The 22,148-nt window shown below is 38.5% G+C and overlaps 2 long non-coding RNA genes across 2 annotated transcripts; one reads left to right on the top strand and one right to left on the bottom strand.

The window, feature by feature from the left end:
* Positions 1-1,419: 1,419 nt before the first annotated feature.
* On the bottom strand, positions 1,420-11,595 carry LOC148125625 (uncharacterized). Its single transcript, XR_015743867.1, has 3 exons — positions 11,461-11,595; positions 3,246-3,473; positions 1,420-2,177 (listed from the first exon to the last, which is right to left on the bottom strand). It is a non-coding gene; the product is annotated as an uncharacterized LOC148125625 (long non-coding RNA).
* A 5,387-nt stretch (positions 11,596-16,982) lies between these two features.
* On the top strand, positions 16,983-19,226 carry LOC148125624 (uncharacterized). Its single transcript, XR_015743868.1, has 3 exons — positions 16,983-17,067; positions 17,813-18,029; positions 18,965-19,226. It is a non-coding gene; the product is annotated as an uncharacterized LOC148125624 (long non-coding RNA).
* Positions 19,227-22,148: the final 2,922 nt, after the last annotated feature.

The following is a 22,148-nucleotide window of genomic DNA, read 5'->3' as shown; positions in this document are numbered from 1 at the left end:
AGTCCCAGGTTTGATTGAAGTTTGCTGGGTGATGCAATGTGCCCAGTGATTGTGTCATGTTGTCCACATTGCTAGAAAATTTGGTTGGGGAAAATTAAATTCACTATATCAAACTTGTTTGTCTACATTCTGGAAAAGGGGAGGTGGAGCTTCTGTCACCACAGTAATTTACTGTGTAACTTTCTCTTGGTTTTGAGCTGAAAGGTAGTTTGGAGAATCCCCAAAACTGAGTCAATGGAACATAGATGTTTTCATGTTTTCTACTAAGGGAGTGCAAGTTCCCATACTTCTTTCTTCATAACAATAAACAAATAGAAAAAATAGATTTTATTGGCTCTCTAATTATTGAATTGTAATCTTTTTTTAAAAAAAATCATTTTTTATTATGAAAGAAGTGATTTTGTTAAAAAAAGAGTACAATCCAAACAAACCTGTCTGAGTGCAAAATATTGTGTGAGGAATGGATATCTGCTCCAATTCATGCCAATCTTAGGCATTGGAAATAACTCCCTTTTAGTTGTTTCTTGTTCATGCTTCTCAGCTCAGCCACTTAAAAGATGTTGTCTTTGACCTGGATCTGATCTGTCTTTAGGCAGAAAGCTTTGCCATGTTTCCATTTGCTAGGGTACTCCTCTCTGCCCCCTAAAATAGGGGTCCCCAAGTGCCGAGCCACAGATCGGTACTGGTTTTTGACTTGTTGGGTTCCAGGCTGTGCAAGCAATGGGCAAGCACCTGAAACTTCATTTGTGCATGGGTGGGAACTAGATTGTGTGTGAAAAACCATCCCCTCCCGCCTCACTGCTGTCACAACTGCTACTGTTGCTGCAGTCTGTGGAGCCAGAAAGGTTGAGACCGCTGTTCTAGAACGAGCTGATTCTTCTCTTTTAAAAAAGAGTATAGTTCCAACCATTAATTTACATCAGCCAAACCCATCTTTTGTTTCTTTTCTATATTTTTGAAGACCTGTTCTTGTCTTTCATCTCTTCCCAGCCATTTAATCTTTTTGGGTCACTTGAATAGCTCTATGCCAATTTTTGACTGTCAAAGTTAGGTGCTAATAGCTGTGGATATTACACACCTGGTCTTTACTGCAGAAGAGAGAAGGAAATACTGCAAACTGATAATTCATTATAATCTTTAATTATATTTCTTTGCTTCATCCAATTATGAAGAGTTCCTCAGTATTGCTAGAAATATTCCTGGCTAATTGCATCACTTCATTATTAAAATTTATAGTGGAAATATTTCTTTCAAGATATATTCACACTGATGGGAAAGAGGAAGGAAGGAAGGAAGGAAGGAAGATTAAACTAGAACAAGAGAATAGTATTTTTTTAACATTTTCCCCTGGTATTCTTCTTTTCTTTAGGAGAGACAAAATAATTTGAATTGTGGAATCAAAATACAGGACCCAAAGGAAATAATCAAAGCTCACTGCAGAATTTATTGTTATCGGTGCACATTGGAAGAATTCCCTCAAGAGCACAGTGGGAGGATCTTTTGCAGACAAAAAGATGCACTCATATTTATATATTTTAGAAAGGAGAAGAAAATGATAGTTATACATATGTATAAGTGATAGATGATATAGTCATAAATATTCAAACTGTGTTACTTTCCTACCCTTCTATCTTCAAGGAAGAATTATTGTCATGATTAAAAAGATATAAGTTATGTTGCTATAGAATTTTTGATTGTTTGAAAAAATTATGTCCTGAGGATTAGGAACAAACAGAAAATAAGCACATTCATATATCTGGTGTCTGGTGTTTGTGTAAGTTAACTTAGAACAGGGCTGGGAATCTTCTGCATAGGTCCAGAGGCCCTGCCACTGCCATTTTCTCCTCCATCTCACAGCTCACTCTTGTTCTTGTTAGTACCAGGCCGAAGACTTGTGTTGGGGTGGCTGATGAAACCATTGCCAAAATGGCTTTTGAGAAGTGATGACTCCCTCGGACGCTTCCACAGATATCTCTCCAGATGTCAGCTCGGAGGAAGATGAACCAGTTCCAAGCACATCAGGAGGGGAGTTGGTCAAGAGCTCCGAGCAGCTGTCTGAGAGTGATTTGACTCAAGCACAGCTGCAGCAGGATAGTCCTGAGGCTTCAGGTGGGAAAGCACACAGCTGGTTAGTGCAGCTGGTTAGTGATGATGAGGAATTGTCTTCTGTGCCTGATCTAAGAACATTTAAATTAAATGTATAATTACAAAGATAAAAAAATGAGTACAAAATGAAGAATATTTAAAATTTCCCTTCATCATAACAAGTATAAACAATTTTAGCAACTAATCACTTTTTCCTGACACTATAACAAAATATCTCCTTTGCACATCTCATCTATAATCAAATCTTTAGAGCCTTGTTATTTGTTCCAGCTCAACATAAATCTACTGAGCTACCAAAAACAGCTACATATGTGTATATGCACACGTATATAGCCTGATCAAATAAACCATCTTTATATTCCTTCATTTGCTTTTAAGAATCTCAATCTTTAGTCTTTTAAATCAGGGGTCTCCAACCACCGGGCCCCAGACCGGTACCAGTCTGTGGATCATTTTCTACTGGGCCACCGGTTTGCTGGTCGCTGCCATCTTGTTTCGACAGACATGATATTCTTCCAGCTAAAATCGGAATTCCAATTTTTGGGGGGAATCAGCCCCGCCCCCCTTTCCCCCCCTTTCTTCTCCTCCTTCCCCTCCCCTTGGAGGCCCCTGAGTCAGGAGTTTCTACTGCCCGGCACGGTTCCATGCGGCTCCAGTCCCGCGTTGCCTCGGAAAGGGAAAGGCAAAAAGGAAGAGCCGCGGCGGTGCTTTGCAGAGGACTGGCGAAGGCGAAGCGGTTTTGCAAATGATTCCTGGCCGCCCACATGTAAATAAATGGTTTTTGCCCGGGAAGCTCATTCTCACGAGTTTAAAAGGCTCGTGTAATAATATGCCTTTCTCTCTCTCTCTCCCCCACCAACGGGGCACACTTCAACGACTCCTCAGGCCATTCTCGCTCTTTCAAAAGTGTGAGGCGGGAGTCAGTTGCAGGAAAAACCGAGCCAAGGAGCGGGGACACAAGTTGCAACTGCAAGGCTAGTGGCGGGCGGGGTGGGGGGAGGAAGAAGACTATTATTCCTGTTATTCTTGTGCTCACTAGAGTGGGTGTTTGGGTGTTCTGTGTGTGGGCATGCGTGCGGGCTGATGCCGGGCGAGAGCTGCCTTTGGGGTTATAGAGCCGCCGCCTCTCGCCGAACTACCCGTGCCGGACGCAAAACAGTTCTCTGTGGGGAGGAAAGTGGACCCACGTCATGCTCCGGGTCTCTTCTCCCTCCCTTCCCCACCAGCTGCCAGGTGCCTGCGCGATCAGCCCGGAGGAGCCCTGCCGCCTTTAGCCCACAGCTCGGAGGATCTCATGCAGGGGGGCGAGGAAGAGCCCGAAAGCACCAGCTGAGGCTTCCATGCAGGGAGTGGTTGCTGGGGAAGACCTGGAGGGGAAGTGGGGGGAGAGAGGAAAGAGAGAAAGGGGGGTTGTTAGTTGAGGTCAGGGTGGGGAGCTAATCGGATGCTTAGCGGGTGCTTAGGCAACCCCTGCACCCCTGGCTACTTTTCAGATGTTTTTTTCAGAGGGGAATATCATGCCTGATTTCGACGAGAAAGTGCTTCCGGGTGAGCTTTTCCGGTTGGAAAGTGGCATTTGGGTCCTGAAGGAATCCTTGCACTTTAGTTTCATCGAAGGGGGGGGGGGCAGCTTCGAACGAAGAGCTGTCCCAATGGCAGAGGAGCTTAAGAAAGCACAAAAAAGCACAAAAGTACAAAGGAGGAGTTGAAGGTGGCGGGGAGAAGCGGGGGATGGTTGGCTGGCCGGTCGCTTGGCTCGTCTTGCCTTGTCATGTGTGCTGATGCTGGTACCGGGCCGTGGATCATTTTGTGATGCCGGTACCGGGCCGTGGCACAAAAAAAGTTAGGGGCCACTGTTTTAAATAGTGTCCCAGAAATTGGTTTCTTTTCATTTTCTCTTTGTTCTTCTTAGAAAACCCTTGAAAAATTTAATGAATCTCTTTCATAAATCCAAAATGAGAAAGTTATCCGTCATTTTTCTATGTTGTTATTTGTATATCTCCCTTAATTATCAAGGAATAAGCTGTTTTCAATTATATATCCAGTATATAATATATTTTTCTGAATAATCCTTGTAACCTATCATTTTAAAATCCACATTTGAATTAGCCTCAGTTTCGTCCAGTAAAATTTGTTCTTGTTCTTTTAAATCTAGTTTTATGATGGCAGACACTTTTAACAGTAATAAGTACATTGTTACCAAATATTCTTAAATACAAACAAGTTAGAATATTCTGCTCCATTTTATATTAATGGGTCTCTTTTCTTTCAATTAAAATTTTAATTATTTCTGGTTCCCTTTAGTGTCCAACCTTCCAAGTCCCATCTCATCATGATTTTTTTTTCTAATCAGCAACATTTTCTTATGGGGAGGTTTCTTCTCATAATTTGTTACCTGAACTTGATGTCATGGAATGAGAGATAGTGATTTGACCAAAGTCTAGTCGTCTTTAAGGCATAAGATGGTACTGGAATTTAGTCTCCTGGTTTCCTTGCATAAAACTTATTTTACTAAGAATTGAAAGACACTCACCTGGTGTAATAAGACTTTTCTGACGAGATACACACACACACACACACACACACACACACACACACACACACACACACACACACACTAATAAGCAATTTCCAGGAAAGATTGAGAAAGAACCCAGTGTCCTTTGAAAGTGCTGAAAATAAGTTAATTTTCTGCTAACATCTATTTATTCCTAATGTTTCAGTAACGGTTTAGACATACAGTATTAATATCCAGATGAGAATGATGTATATAAGTTTATGCTCTTCTGGTTTTCCCTTTTTCCAACATTAACCATGGTTTAGTGTTACATTTTAATAATGGTTAATATTAACATTGTACTATTATTAATGCTGAAAATGAAGGATAATTCACATCATACTGAGAAAAGAAGTGGCAGAAGTATGCAATAATGCATAATATATCTAGATGATAATTAATAAACATGGAACTTTTTGCTTCTGCCAAACTATTTTTTCAGAAATATTTCTGAATAGTTTTGTGTTTTTTAAAGAAGATTTAGCATGTAGCTGTTTCCATATATAACTTTCAATTTCAAAACATCTGAAACTAAATGGGGGCAATGTTTCAAGGAGTTTTGGTATATCTTCCACATGGAGTCTTACACCTTTTCTTCTTCCAAATTAATTACTTGTTTCTTCATTTGATGGCTAAGAGCAGGATATTTGACATCATTGTTAAGCTTTAACAAACTGAGTTAATGTATATTAAAAAACCAATCTGTGATCCTTCCTTGGGCTTCTGAAGGTCAAATTGCTCAGAGCAGAAATGAAAGATAATGCACTAGGGAAAGGAAATTGTACTGTACATGTAGCTGCATCAAATGCTTTTGCACACAGCCCTAAATCCACTTTTGCACACAGCCCTAAATCTACTTTTGCACACAGCTCTTAACTATTCAGTCAACCAGAGAGAGAGAGAGAAACCCTAACGACTGTTGCTGTGATACCACTGAAAGCAGATTATTTATTCCCAAGTGGTTATAAATGGTATATTTCAAAGTATATTGTGTCAGTTTCAATACCATTCCAGAGAGGTATAGTCTTAAATAGATTTAGCAGTTTTTAATAGAGGTAAGGTTAGAATCAAATTAGTTTAGTTTACTTTATTGTCATTGCACCTCGTACAATGAAATCAAACACCACCTTCAGTGCACATCATGACCTTGACCATGAAAATAAACCTTGACCATGAAAAAACACATCCTTCACCCTTCACACATTGAACCGGAAACCCCCGACACCACACCAACACTGCACTATACAGCAGAATTCAAAAGAGCTACTGCGCTGGGATAGAAGCTGTTTTTCAGCCTATTTGTCCTTGTTTTTATTATTCTGTACCATCTGCCAGATGGTAATAGTTCAAACAAACGGTGCCCAGGATCTTTGAGAATGTTTTGAACTTTCTTAAGGCAGCAGGAGCTTTAAAGCTCTTCCAAAGAGGGAAGAGGGCAACCAATGATCCTCTGGGCAATGACATAAACCCTCTGGAGTGCTTTCCTATCAGCCACTGTGCAATTGGCAAACCATACAGAGGTGCAGTATGTTAAAATGCTCTCTATGGTGCAGTGGTAGAAGGTCACCAGCAGTTTCTCATTCAGTTGTTGTTTTCTGAGAAGCCTCAGGTAGTATAATCTCTGCAAATCTGAGAAGTGGGAATAGAACTGAAATTGATATGAATCAGGTGCAAGTCTCCAGAATAAAAATTTCAATTTACCATTTTTAATAATAATTTTATTAATTTACCATTTTTCTGTTGCTTTTAGGATTCCTGCTAAATGATAGCATCTAGTATCTGTTTTGACCGGGGGTGGGCTTCAAAATTTTTAGCAAAGGATTCTTTGCCCAGTTATGTAATGGGCGTGGCCATGGTGGGCGTGGCCTAGTTGGCCTCCTGCACCATGGCAGGGGGAGTGTTTTTGCTTTACCTGGGCTTTCCTCAAGCCTCCAGGAGGGCAGAAGCAGCCTCCCTGGACTCCGGAGGCTTTCTGGAAGCCAGAAATGGGCCCATTTCTGGCCTTCTCAAACTTCTGGGACACCCATTTTCCACTCTCTCTGAGCCTCCACGCGTGTCCTGCACTTACCTGCATCCAAAACGGGCTGCGTGGGGGCTCCTGGGAGGGGAGAGGCATGGTGGGCAGGGCCAGCTAGGAGTGGGATTTGGGGGGGTCCCTGAATTGCACAGAATTTTAGCTAGGGGCTCTCCCGAACCCTTTGAACCCCTAGCAGCCCACCCCTGTTTTTGACCACATCCAATAAACTGTGGATATAAAGTGTTCACATAACCAAAAAACAGATGCACTTCCCCAGAACCAATTCTAGGCAACTGAGCACATTTTGATATTGATTGCCTCCCACATTGACAATATGTGACTAGAATAAGACTTCGTTTATTAGAATAATATATTTAGATAAAATCCATTTAAATTATATTGATTTTGCATCTAAACAGATAAAGGTTTTAGCTAGAGTGCACTAACAAATCTGCTTTAAAGGTACAACCTGGATGCTATAATGAAAGTGTGAACAAAACTCAATTATTGCACTAGTACAACAGTATAAAAATTGGTATGCAAATAGCATGTTTTCAGATGTTATATTTTGCCAGTGTATATTTTGCCAGTGCATATAAAAATTTTCAGATTATTTTTAAACAACAGTAACTTCCTACTTAGTATAATCCTCATTTTTGCTGGCAATTCTTTTCATAACCAAAGCAGGACTGAACCAATTTCTTTGACACAGAATAATCTATTGAAAGACTCCAGAGCATAACATGACTTTCAGATAATTCATCCATCTAGCACAGGGGTCGCCAACCTTTGGGACCTCAGAGACCACCAAACTCATAATTTTAAATCCTGTGGACCACTAATATGAGTACAGAACACCGCTTGCTGAAGCGCCTGGACTCCCACTGATGGGTTGGGGTCCTTCAGGCACTTAGCTTGGGTACCTGTTTCTGCAACCTTGTTTTCACATAGAAAACAAAACACCGGGATCTCTCTCTTTCTTTCCTCTTTCTCTTTTCCTCCCCCTCTCTCTTTTTCCCTCTTTCCCTCTCTCTCTCCTCCCCCCCCCCGTCTCCAGGGGTGAGGGTGGGGGAAAAGGAATCTCTGAACTAGTGCTGGGTGGTGGGAATCTGATGTCCGGAAGCCAACGAGCCACATGCTGAAGACCAGATGGCTGGCAGGGAGGAGGGGCAACAAGGGTGATACCGGCAGTGGATGGACTGATGCACACAAGAGATCACAGCATCGGAGCCCTTCCCAAGTATTCCCTGGCCTGCAAGGTGGTGGGGGGAAAGGAACCTCTGAACTGGTGTTGTGCCCTGCCTTCGCACATTGAGGAGGCCAAGCGGCTGCCAGCGATTCCCTTGGGTGAAGATGTTGCAAGGGGGAGGCTCAACCCCTCCCCTCAGGAGCTGCAAAGCACTCACCACCCCTCTGGCAGCCGCCAAGCCTCCTCCTTCCTGCTGGGAGTATGAGCACTGCTGGCGAGGAGGAAGAAAAGCACGGTGGGAAGAGGCTTGATGGCTGCCAGAAGGGTGGCGAGCATTTTGCAGGTCCTGAGGGGAGGGGTTGAGCCTCCCTCTCTCAACATCTTAACCTGAGGGCATCGCTGGCAGCCGCTCAGCTTCCTCAATGTGCAGAGGCAGGACGCAACACCAGTTCAGGGGTTTCTTTCCCCCCACCCCCTCACAGGTCAGGAAACACCCAGGAAGGGCTCCAATGCTGTGATCTCCTGCATGATCAGTCCATCCGTTGCCAGTATCACCCCTGTTGCAGACACGGGTGCGCTGTGGACCACCAAAATTTTCTCACGGACTACCAGTTGTCCGCAGACCATCAGTTGGAGACCTTTGATCAGGCATAGCTGTCCCCAACCTTTCAGGCTCTATGGACTGGCAACAGTGGCTGTGGGGATGGTTTTGTCTATGTGTCCGCTACTTGTGCAAATGGAGCTTAGCATGCTCACACACTCACACACTACTTAACATGGCCTGGTTTTCAATAGCCATGGACCAGTACCAATCCATGGACTGGGGGATGGGGACCCCTGATCTAGCACAACACTGTCCACACTTACAAAAATCTTCTCACACAATCAATTCCTCTATTCAAGGTAAGTCCACTCCAGTTTATGATAATGAAAATTCAATTGTCTAGCATGCAATTATATAATGGAGACATGCATAATTTCCTGGCCTTTTGGATTCTAGTATTAGAAGCTAATGATATAGCACAGAGAAACCATTTTTCTTGGGACATACTAGATGTTAAATGCATCTTCAGAAAGACTATCAAAATTGGGAGATGGAATGAAGAGAGGGCTTAACCTATTTCTCTTAATTTGTAATTACAAAATAAACCACACAGCAATCCTTAAAAAAACAAGCTTTCATTAGCATGACCAAAGGCTTAAATCTCTTCATATATGCAGTGTTATCTTAACAAATCAAGTTTCATCACCATTATATTTTTAATTGGCATACTTTCAAATAGTGACTTCAGGATTATATCGAGTTAAAATATTTTAAAAATATATTTTCAGTTATGTCACTATATAGTAAGGAAGGACTTCCACTAAAACTATAAACACTTGAAAGAAACTGCACAAATTTTGTTTGGTAAAATTTGATGGAGAAAATGCCAACCAATGTACTATGCCTTATCCATAATGCAGAAATAGATGATAGAGTAGCTCATGTCCTAGTTATAGTTATAACTTTGTCCTAGTTATAACTTTGATAACTTTGCAACAGAAATGTAATTGAGGATAACAAGCAGCATTTAAAAAAAATAATTAGGTCACAAGGTAGAAAAAAAACCTTCAAAAATGCTTTCTGGTCTATTTATATAATCTCAGAAATGTGAGATAGTTACTTGAAAACTACATAAAGTATACATACTTTCTTTTTATTTTTTTAATAATGGTAAGTTATAGAAAAAAGGTATTGAATTTTTTTTTGCAAGACTTACTTTCTTTTCAGAACAGTATATGGTTTCTGCACAGTCCTTCCCCTTTTGTTATCTGTGGCAGAGTCATTAAATGAGTCATCACTTAAATATGTACTGAGGAGAAAGGGAAGCAATATAGTACCTACAGAGTATTTTCACATTTTAGAACAACCCTATTTGAATATTATTGTTTGTCCAAGTAATACTTTTATATGTAGATTTAAAATGATTTGTGGCAGTTTGTTTGTACAAACTGAAATGAGCAATTTCTCTTTCTAAATAAGTGCATTCCTCTGTACTACCTATGATTCCTATTCTATCCTCAACGTATACCTTAGAAATCATAAACTTTGCAAACTTAGCAAACATTTATTGTTTTTAATTCTTGGAATCATGGTTTTGAATCCATATAACTAGATTCTTTTCCTTTAATGTATAATATATATACACACATACGTGTAACATTGCAAAAATATAAAGTAGGGTTGTCACTAGAAGTATGGTTTTCATTTTTTTTTCTACTGTATGTAATTTCCACACTGCTTTGGTGAAAAATCGGAACTTCGCAAAATAACCCCCACCCCCCACCCCCACCCTGGGACTTTTTTTGTTTTAATTATTTACTCAAAGTTAGAGTATATAATTTTGGAAAAAAGTTAATTGTGAAAAATAATAAAAACTGATCAGAATGCCAAATAAGATACTTTAATCAAATACAGATATTTCAGCCCTAGTTCATTTTTAATATTCATCTAGTTGAATGTTCTGAAAGAACAAAACTCAACGAGGAGAGCATTATATGAAGCCAATCCCTCAGCTTTTCCTTTTGGAGAAAGTTAACAGCCACCCCTCTCCTAGAAGAATGAAATATTCTAGGAAATATTAAAAAGGCAGAACATTATATTTCCCTGGATGAGAAAAGGAGGAACCCTTTTTTAAAGACAAAGCAGCTCCCTGTGCCACCTCGCTTAAGCTACAGGATGATGGGTTTAAGACATGGCCCTCAGGATATGATAGGATTAGCCCTCTACTCATCTAACAGCAGAGCTCACTACATTGTGAAATCACCTGGGGACATTACATCACCCAGCAAGATTCAACCAAGCCTGGGACTCAAAACAACCTACAAAGTTACCCCTGCATGGCCCCATGGGAGTCCGACAACCAATCAGAATACATTTCTTGCCATGGAATGGGAAGCAAGTTCAAAGCCCAACAGGGGGTATAAATCTCTCTCCCCCTCTCACCCATGTGCTCCATTTTGTCCAGGACTTCAAACCCCATGCGGTCCTGTCCACCATTAAACCATCCTTTCAAGCAGTCTCCATGTTTCCAGTGTCTTTCCACTTGAAACTGAACCCAGATGGACATTTCTTCCAACACTTTGAAGAACTTCTTGTTCTCCTTTTAATTTTCCTGCTGCCAGTGAATCAGAGTCCTATAGCAGGAGATGCAGAAGCAGTGGTAATATTCTTCCAGTTCAGCTCGGTTCACATGAACCAGTAGCAAAAAAATGTTACCATTTGGCTGAATCAGTAATAAAAAAAACAGCTACCAGTTTGGCCGAACCCATATTTCTTTTTTTTTCTTCCCGATGATCAGCTGTTCCAATGATCAGCTGTGCCGAGATCCCCCTCGCTATCTTACTGCTTCGCCAGGAGGCTTCCCTGAGGCCCAGGAGGCAAAAAAAAACAGAGCACGGGGGGGGGGGTTGCTGCAAAAAAAAGATAAAGAAGCCATGCCCACCCAGTCACAAGACCATGCCCACCTAGCCACGCCCACCTAGCCATACCCATAGAACCGGTAGTAAAAATATTTGCATCCCACCCATGCAGAAGATTGGTATACCTACTCTCTAGCAGCAGCTTAATTCCTTTTTTCCTCCTCTTAAGGTAACAGGAAGAAGCCTAGACGTCAGACTAAATTCTCCTGCCATGCCAGGTTTTTCTCCTCTAAAAATAGCTGTTGAAAAATAGAGGTCTGCAATGGAATCTGACGTGACAGCGATTGTGTTAGGCAAAGTAACATATACTAGTGATGAATGCATGGATTTTTAATCAAAGTTGCCATTTAATATACATTAGTGGTTCTTTAAAAATAATTCATTTCAATTATCCAGTTAGTTCAAGAACATCTTAAAAGAAGCAGTGGACTTTCAATCATCTCTTTGTTTCATCAGCCATAAATGTCTCCATGTTGCTAAAATGATTATGTGTCTCAAATTTTAAATGCTGCTGCATTTGGGAATTTTGCAGCCTAAGAACTAAAGATAATGCCCATAAAGAGAACTTAAAATTTAATAAATAACCAGGCTCAGCTTGCCTTGTAGGTCAAAGATTCATGAGGACAAAATTTCACAAGAATTTATTTAGCAAGAAGGCAACTGAGCTGCTATGACTTGAAGTCTGCTTTGTTCATCTTTCTTCCACTATTTTAAAACATCAAGTATCCTACAATGGCTTCACTGCAGGTCTGAAGGGAACTGAAGTTTTGATAAACTGAAAATCTGTACTAGTGTCTCAATATTGGTCTTAACTGATAACATTCAATGTGGATTTTAAATTTTAAACTTTTATTTAGTCCAAATACCTTAAATAATTATTCAGCTCCTATTTCATAATGTTCCAGGTAAGGAAAGAAGAGATCTATCTAAGATTGATTAAAGTGAAGATCTGGATTGGCTTCTTGGTAGAAATAGAAACAGATTTCTTCAAACTTCCATCTTTATACAATTAATTTACTTTGCAGTAGGCCAGCCACCACCACATGGAGTAAAGACAGGGAAGGGTCTGCAACTGAGATATCTAAAGGCTTGTTATTGCCCCAATGGAAACCCTTGTTGTTGCCCATAATGGGAGTAAGATTCACATATAGATTCATTTTCAATTTTAATTATTTATTATTTATTTATTAAAATTATAGCATATAAACATATCTAAAACAATAAAAAGATGTTCCAATCCTGATAAAATTATAATTAAAAGATGAGGAGGAGGATGTGGCGCAGGCCGTCGCCTTGCCTCCCTGTCCACAGATTATCCACTTATTTTGTGAGAAACACGGCACTATTGGTAGAAAATAAACAGACAAAAGAACTTCAGAAATTAGAGAAACAGAACTCATAGAAAAGGAAGCAGGACGTTCTTAAATTTCACATACTAACTATGGGTAAATAAATAGAGTGCAGATACCTAGTAGATATTATTTGAAAATAATTTATTAAACATATATATCATGCAACTCCCAGTGATTCTTTCTTATTCTTTAAAAAACAACATAATTGTTCTTAAACTTTGGTAGGATTTGGATCTGAAATAAAAACAAAGCATTTGAGGCAAATTGCCTGCCAATATATATATAGAGAGAAAGCAGGGGTGTCAAACTCAAGGCTTGGGATGGATCCGACCCATGGGATGCTTAGATCCGGCCCACAGGCCTGCCCTGGAAACTGCGAAGGACGAGCCTGCAGTGCCTCTGCCAGTGAAAATGGAGCCTGGGGCCACCCACACCTGGCCTTCAGCTCCATTTTCGCTGGCAGAGGGCTGTAGGAGATTGTTCTGGCTGAAAATGAAGTCTCAATGAGTGATGTTGAACTAGCCATGCCCCCTGGCCATGTCCCCCAGCCCCCAAGGTCAAACACAACTGTGATGTGACCCTCAATGAAATCAAGTTTGACACCCTTGTTATAGAATATACATACAGTATATATAACACACAAACACACACACATACACATCCTGTTAATTTAATTTTTATACATTAATTATTACATTCTTACAAATGCAATAGATGTAATAAATATATATGACTATTTTAAGCAACTTAAAGTTATACATAATAATCATGAATCCTTGATTTCTCTCAGTGTTTGGTTGTTTGCTTGCAGACATTTCATTACTTGTCTAGGTTACATCATCAGTACTAGTGAATGTAGAGTTTGTTCCCTGTTCTTGACTTATAACAGTTCATTTAGTGACTGCTGCTAAGTGAATTTTGAGACAGTTGTTAAGTGAATTTTGTGTACTATCTGTATAGCATTCCCATTAAGGAAGTTTTCTAATTAAAAAAGTTAAATGAGAGAGCCAACATTTATTTATATCAAGACAAGTCCAGGGGTGGGATTCTATCGGTTCTGTCCACTTCTGTAGAACTGGTTGCTATGAAAAGCAGCAAACAGAGAGCATACATAGAACTGGTTCTATGTCTGCTGTTGTTTTGGCCCACCTGCCTGCCCGGGCTCTTACCTGACCTTACCAACGCAGTGCGGTTAAAAAAAGCAGGAAAAAGTGGTTTTTCAACCGCTGCGCACTTGCACGCAGCGCTGCTCAGCTGTCTAGGCAGCTCAGCAGTTCGTAAGTTGCACTCGCACGGCACGTGACGCAAAGCAACAGAACCGGTAGTTTACCAATCAGATCCCATCCCTGGACAAGTCCATTTTTCCACACTTGATTTGTTTCCCATACTCAGAGCATTTGTGTTTAGAAAATAAAAGTAATTTTCTGTCTCTGTAAAGGTACATAAGATTGTATTGTTATATTAGTAATAGAAATAACTTTAGAAAATTGGAAACTATGATTAAAATGAGGGATAAAATAGTTAGTGTAATTTAGTGAAATGTTTGTTAATAAAATAAGTGAAATAAAATAAATGAGAAAATTGAATTAGGAAGGAACGGGAACATTTTAATTAGTTAATGTTTTATAAAATATAAGTGAAGAGGGGGGAATTAATTATGGAAAGCTTATAATTGTTTCCATAGAAATATGATATTTAATTGAAAAGTAATGTTAAAGAAGTTAAGACTTTAATGAATATTAATATTAATGATAGAATTGAATTGGAATGGAATGTGTTGTTTAAATTACATACATTTATATTTTTTTCTTTTTTTTAAGAATATACTGTGTATTTTAAGAATGTACCAAGCAGAATCTGAATGGAAGTTATGTATTATATTAAATGTTATAATTTTAGGGTATATATTGAAGCTAAATAAGAGTTAAATGGATAAACTTAAAAGATATAAAGGCGTCATACTCCAATCAGTAACTACAGGAGAAATTTTGTTTAATGAGAAAAGATAATAGATAATTGAAACAGGACAGACAAAAAATATAAATACAATGATTTGAATTGAGATGAGATAATTAAAATAAAATTGAGAAAATTAAAAGAGGGGAGAAGCTACGCAGAAAATGTAAAATAGTAATAAGATATGGAATAGAATATAAAAATGAGCATGAACCTGAATTTGTGTCTGTACGAAGAAATGTAATCCGGGATTACGCTACTTTCAAAAAGGACGTTTTATTTGTATTTTTTTCTCTTTGTGAAAACTCAAATAAAATTTACAAAAAAAAAAGAAAAGAAAACAAAGGTAATTTTCCTTCCCTCACACTTATATCCAAGAAAGTCAAGACATGGCAGTTTCTTTCTTAGTTTTTGCAGGCTAAGTTTATGTTTGACTAACAATTGCCCCAAACCTTCTTCAGGGCCATCATTACACACTTCTATAGCTAATGCTATTCCTTATTTTGTGTTGTTGATTAGTTTAGTAGGCCCAATTAATTGATTCTCACTTACTTCTTTTAGGTACGACAAGGGATAATTGTCAGTGGGCTTGATAGTTTTGAAAGCTGCCACATCCCGAATCAATACTTTTGTCTAATAGAATATATCACAAGCTTATGAGATCACTTGGTGCAAGTTTCTTCCTTGGAATATTAATTAATAGTGTTAATTGTCAGTGTTTATTATATTTTATATCTTCTTATTTTAGGCTCTCAGGTTAGTCAAGTATTTATTATTTCATAGAGGGAATATGTGTTAGACTGCGGAAATTACAGTTGTCTCACTATTGTCTATTGCAGGCAAAATTTGTGCCTGCACTTTCTTGAACAAACTTACCATTGTCTTGGAAAGGAATCTGCCAGAGACACAGTGTGGCTTTCAGCCAGAACAGAGTACATGTAGTCCTACATATACAATCGATCACTCAATGACCTTTCAAAGTTATCACAAACCCCTCAAAAGTTACTTACAATCTGTTTTTGAAGTTATGGTGGTCACATGATTGCATTTTGGGTACTTGGCAACTGGCTGATTTTTATGTTTTTTTGCAGCATTCCATAATCACACAAACACAATTTGCAACATTTTTTGCCTGTTTCTGCTGCTTAATTCTAGTTCCCAGCAAGGAACACCTATTGGGGGAAACTGATTTGCTTAATGGCTGCAGTGTTCATTTAATGATTGGTAGTCCTTAACTCATAAGTCAAGGACTATTAATACAGCAGCTATTGTATTTATCGTGAGGTAAATCCAGGAGAAGTAAATTGAGCAGAACAAGCCTGTTTACTCTGTTTTTATTGACATAGCTAAGGCATTTGACAATGTAAAGAGGGAGGCTCTCTGGATGATTCTGACTCATTATGGGTGCTTGAAGAAATTCATGAAGTTGATTCAGCTACTTTACCATGGAATGACAGACAGTTCTTTACAATGATGACCATGGTCCAGATCTGATATTGTAATCAATACATAGCACTGGACTTTGTGAATAGTGCATCAAGTAGTTACAAATCTGTATAACTGAAAATTGTTTCTTAACAATTTATGGCAATCCACAAGAAAACCTTAATAAAATGAAGATATATTATCTACAGCATTCCTCTAACCTAAAAGGCTAAAAGCCTGTTTTAAAAATTAGATAATTTTAATTTGGGATGTTATATAAACATTTGTACCATTTTTATATTTTCAAACAAAAATATAAATGAGGATGGATAATTTGAGTAACCGTCTCTTCCCAATCACATCGCCCTGTCCCATCTAGTCTGGCAGGAAGGATATGTGGTTCCCATCCATGAAAGAATGCATCTGACCGGATGGAGGTAAAGTCTTTTCTTCCATGATACCCACCTTTGGGAACATCATACTCCCTGAGATCAGATTGGCAATTTTGCTAACCTTCTGAAAAGGTGGGAAAACATGAATTCGGCATCTAGCCTGGGGATCTAGTTGTGGTGGTATAGAGTTCATTAAATGTCTGTTTTATTGATTGTGCTCTCCCAAGATTACTTTTCTATTTCTTATAAATTTTTAAAAATTGTTTTAATGTTTTTAAATTATTCTTATGGTTATTTTTTATTATTTTGTTGTACTATGTTTTTAACTTTGTATGCCATTCAGAGAAACATATCTGAGATGGGAACTATATAAATTTACCAAATAAAAAGCTGACAGACTGACTGCTTAATTGCATGTTCTAGAACCTGTAAATTATCAAATTCAAGTTGACAACCTAATTATTAGATGCCTTCATTTTATTTTGCTCCTTTAGTTTCCATTCATCATAGTTCTCTATGCAACTTTCTTCAAGGAACTCTGGCTCTGTACACACTTTCCAATGAATAGTACAAACGGAACCAAATTTTACAAGACAATTATAAAAAAAAAGGTTTATACTTTCATAACATTGTACAAAACAGTGAATATCATACTAGAAAGCATAGAATAACAGAGTTGGAATGGATCTTGGAGGTCATCTAGTAGTCCAACCCCTGCTCGAGAAGGAGAATCTATTCCAAACATTAGCCTCTTCCTAGGATCAAATGAGGGGTAGCATTTAATCTCCTGAATTTATCCTTCAAACTGTTTGATTTTTTAAATCTTTTTCGGGGATAAAACAGTGACATTCCATTAAAGCAAGTAAACAGTAATTGGAACTTTCTCAGAGAGCGCTAGGCAGAACGGAAGAGATCACAGAGAAAGAAATATGAGGAGAGAGAGCACAAAGTAAAGGGGGAAGGGAGGAAAATGAATCCATCAAAGTTTATTAAAAGAAAGTAACTTGGATAGCATAGTAAACTATATTTCTGTAAATGAGGACAAATTACTATTGATGTTTTCTGAGCAGAGACAACTTACAATAATTTTTCATCCAATATTATTGGTAAATAAACTTTTTAGTCTTTTTAATCAATTGGCTCTCTGAGCAAATGAGAAAGAGAATATAGTAATCCAATCCCACACAAGATACTATACTATCAGAATAAGAGAGAAGATAACCTCATATATGAACTTGTAAAGGTTTTCATTTTCTGGTGATACTAACAAGATTTTAATCATATTTATTGCAAAAAAAACTTAAAATAAATTATTTCATTTCTGATCATATAATCCAATTGTCCCATTCTCTCCAGCAGGGTTTCTTAGGCATAAAGACATTTCCCCTTTGTGCCTAACAATACAGGAACCACTTTGGAACACTTTCGCTTAAAAAGGAAACTGTGCCCTGGAGCATACATGGAGGAACATATACCACCTGGAATTGCTCTTCAAGTCAAATTTATCTTTCCCTGGGATTGTTTTGCAATTGCAGAGAGCAGGAAATGAAGCAATTGTTTGAAAAAGTACTAGGTAAGTATCTTTGCATACTCCAAACACCTCTTCCTTTGAATCCAAAACATGCAGCCTGCTCACAGTAGTGCAAATTTGCCCTTGCAGGGTCTTTATTTCATCTTTTCCCTAGTCCATAAGTGAGACAGATTTTTACAGTAAGCTAACTTCCAGGATAAAATCGTTTGTTTATGCATGTATATATGCATGTATATATTTATATCCCACCTTTATTATTTTTTTTACAAATAATTCAAGGCAGTGGACATTTCTACTCATTTTCATTTTCCTATTTTCCTCACAACAACAATCCTGTAAGGTGAGTTGAGTTGAAAGAGTGATTAGTCCAAGGTCACCCAACTGGTTTCATGGCTAAGGCAGAATTAGAACTCATTGTCTCCGACTTTATAGCCTGGTGCCTTAACCACTAGATCAAACAGGCTTTCAAAAGATGTATATATCAGATGTATATATCAGTTTGTAATAACTCTCTCAGTTACTACATACCAGTAGTAGCAATTGTGAGAAGAATCTAGGTGTCTTAATGGACCACTACTTAAGTATGAGCCAGCAATGTGCTGCAGCTGCCAAAAAACGTCAGTGACGTCCTAGATTGCATCGACAGAAGGCTAGCATCAAAACCACAAATTATACTGCTGTTTTATACTGCGGTAGTGAGGCCACACTTGGAATACTGTGTCTAATTCTGGTCACTGCGATACAAAGATCCCGTGACCCTAGAAAGAGTGTCAAGAAAAGCAACAAAGATAGTAAGAGTTCTGAAGGCTAAACCGATTCTCACCTAGTCGGGCATTCATCTTACCATCAAACATGAAACAGGAACAAATGTTTATTGAATTACGGTAATATGTTCAAATCAGTATTTGAAATAGTTCTAGAAATTATATGATAATACTGTATTCCTTTGTAATGTGAATTTAATATGGAAATATTAGTTTTTAACAGGTCAAGCCTAAAGGTTATACACAGAAGTCCAAATTGTGTTGGCTGCAAATTGGCAAGGGAGCACAAAGTCAGAGACATTTATTTTTCTTTTCACTTCCTGGTTATTAATTTCCTTTATGATGTAATTATGTCGACCTGATCTCCATGAAACCAGTTCCCTAGACCAAGATCAAGGAAATGGATGGTGAAACTTTTACATATGGAGCCCCCCCACCATTTCTTTTGTGAAGAAAAGTACCAAGACCTCAAAATGCCACACTGGATACTGGCAAAGAAGTAAAACTCAATGTCATATTTATTTCTCTGAAATTGGACTTTGTCTCCCATCTCAGTATGGTACCTCACCTTATGCTGGATAAGTATGTGAACCTATCACTTGTGAATAAACAAACTAGTTTTCATGATATAATTACCTTAGCACTATATATTATGCAATTTACTGTATTTTCAAACAGAATTATGTGCCAGTACCCAAGTCCAACTATTGCTTTTATATTGACAGTAATGTGGCCTTTTATATCCAACGTTCATTTCTTGTTTTGTACACACATTTCTGATGCCTACTGTAATTAAACCTTTGGTTTGCACATGGGCATTCTGATTTTCTGAATACTGGAAAATCTCACCTAGCTAAGATTAATCTCATTTCTAAGTTATGGGAGGAGTTGTGCAGTCAGTGTGCTGTTCACACATGTTTACAGCAGATTACATTTTACAACTGTGATTTTTTTTCTGCTGTACGTTTTTTTGATTTTCCTGTTAGCATAGCACGTTTCTATTGTGAATACGTTTGAGACAAAAGAAGGCTGTTCCCCTGCCCCCCTAGCTGTTTCACACTGAATCTGCATTTGCAGAAGAGCTGGCACCCCTCCCCCACACTCTGGTTCTACAGCAGCTGCTCTCACTGAAAACCAATATCTGAGAGGCCCCTTTTCTCCCTAAACCAGTTCTAGCAGGAAAGCTGGTGAGAAGAAAAACTCAGACTGGATTTCAAGTTGGAGCCCTTGCAGCTTCTTTTACTGAAGGCAAGATCTCCAGTTCATGTAACAAAGTAGTCCACATCTTCCGTTTAGCTCTGCTGCTAGTGGCATTTACTCTGGGCTCCTGCCGCATATTTTAACAAGGGGACTGTAGCTCTTGGTGTTCTGTGAGCAATCCAGTCCAGAGATTCCAGTCAGCCCTGGTGCGGCAGATCCTCAGCCTAAACAACAGTTGATGTCTCATTCCAGCTCAGAAACCAGTCTCAGCCGGCTTAAACCGGCTTTGGCTGGATGGATTGGCAAACGTGTCTGAGCTCTCTTTTTTTTTTTTCCTTCCATGAATTTCGATTGCCCCACCCATACAGAAGCAGCACAGAGAAAAAGCTTATTTCTATTTTTATGTTGGGATTCAGTGCTGGCCTTGAATTATTTCTACTACACCCTATAGTAGGAGGGGATGCCAAATCCTTCTCAGTTCCCCAACCCCAATTATATTTTTGTGACACAGAAAAATTGCCTATTTTTTCCCTCCAAAATCTATACAAAAGAAAGGTATGGGTATGCTTCCTTTTCACAGTGCCCAACCATTTTGGGAGTGTCTTCTATTGATGAAAAGAGACGGACCTTTTCTTAAATACAAGCAGTGCTGTTGTGCCAGGACCACCTTAGTTGTCTTACAGGAAAAAAAAATGAAAATATCCCATACATTACGCATACCCTCGTTGTGGACAATAATACTGCATTGTGTTGCCATTTCTCAGCTTCCACTTCAGCTTGGTAATGAAGAGATTTACTAAAGGTTTTGGAAAGTTTTCCCTATATACTGTGGTGACCATGTTGCCCAGAAAAAGCAAATATTGCCTGTCTTCCCTGTAAACAACCCCCAGTAGAAAGGATACAGTGCTCTCTCTTCACCGAAGAGGAAAAATTGGTGTTCATAGCAAAATACCCTAATAAGGCGGACTACAGCATCTGCTTTTCTCCCTGATGACAGCAAACACAAGTCTATCCAAGGACACCTCATTTTTATTCAGTAAGATAAAACATCTCGCTATAGCTGTAAGTAAAATGAATGTTAAATTCTGACCTTGCTTCAAGGTACTATAGAGTTGGGTACATTAGATACACTATTTATTATTATTGAGATAACAATCTCGGTTTCATTGAAATGTAGATTTCTTTTATAATAAAGGTCATAGCTGAGGCTGAAGAAAGCTAAAAATAACAGCCACGGGAGATTTCCTCTATTTGATGCCCATAGGAGCAGGCATACTCAGTATTAATCTGTCAAAGGAATAGAAGAAAGGTGTTCAGATTAGCCACCCCAGAACTGTTTTAACACTTTACTCCCATCTGATGGCCACCCAGAGTTTTGCTGGTAGCTGTAAATGAGGATAGGGGAAAATAGGCCTTCTAACCACGAGTTATTCAACAGTTTTGACAATAATTCTGAAATATTGAGATGGAAAAAACAAATTCAAATTAGCAACATTTGTTGTTACTGTTACTACCCAAGGTACAACTGACATGCCCTCTCAAGCTAAAAGGTAGGACAAGAGATTTATTTCTGTATAAATTTATCTGCTTCACCACTCTTTCAAACAATTTATGCTTGCAGCACCCCTCTGAGGTAGGAATAGGATATTACATGATAGTATTTAAGGAATACTTTATGAGATTGTACTGAAAGGGGAATGCTAATAAAATACAGTGCTGAGATACAATATACACAATATAATTTGCATCATACATTAATTGCATCAGGTAATTAGTTTAAATTTAAATCCTCTTCCTCCTAAAGAGAAAATGGGCAAAATATAGAAGCATTTTAGTGTGAATGAAGTCTATGATAAATCTATAATGGAGTTCAAGTTACTTGGATATGCTCAGAATTATAGGCGCAAATATGATAGTTTTTCCATTTGACAGTATGAAGAAACAACATTAAGCATGTAATTTACCTACATGAAATGAATATCAGAAGTCTGGAGATAAAAAAAAACACTATTGGATGTTGTAGTATCTGGAAAGAATAGAAAATTGGCATTGTTAGGAATTTTTTAAAAATAGAAAATTAATTTTTCATAGTAGGGGTGAGGGAAGAGAAATACAAATCTAGGAAACCCAAACAATTGTTTATAATTAGTTTTGAAAAAGCTTTTTTCTGTCTTGTTCCTAGTTTTAATTCTTAATT

Source organism: Pseudonaja textilis, chromosome 5, assembly GCF_049901715.1.
Source record: "Pseudonaja textilis isolate UNSWEBS1 chromosome 5, rPseTex1.2, whole genome shotgun sequence".
In the NCBI taxonomy this organism is placed as follows: domain Eukaryota; kingdom Metazoa; phylum Chordata; class Lepidosauria; order Squamata; family Elapidae; genus Pseudonaja; species Pseudonaja textilis.
The sequence above is the reverse complement of the archived record's forward strand: the minus strand, read 5'-3'. Positions and strand labels throughout refer to the sequence as shown.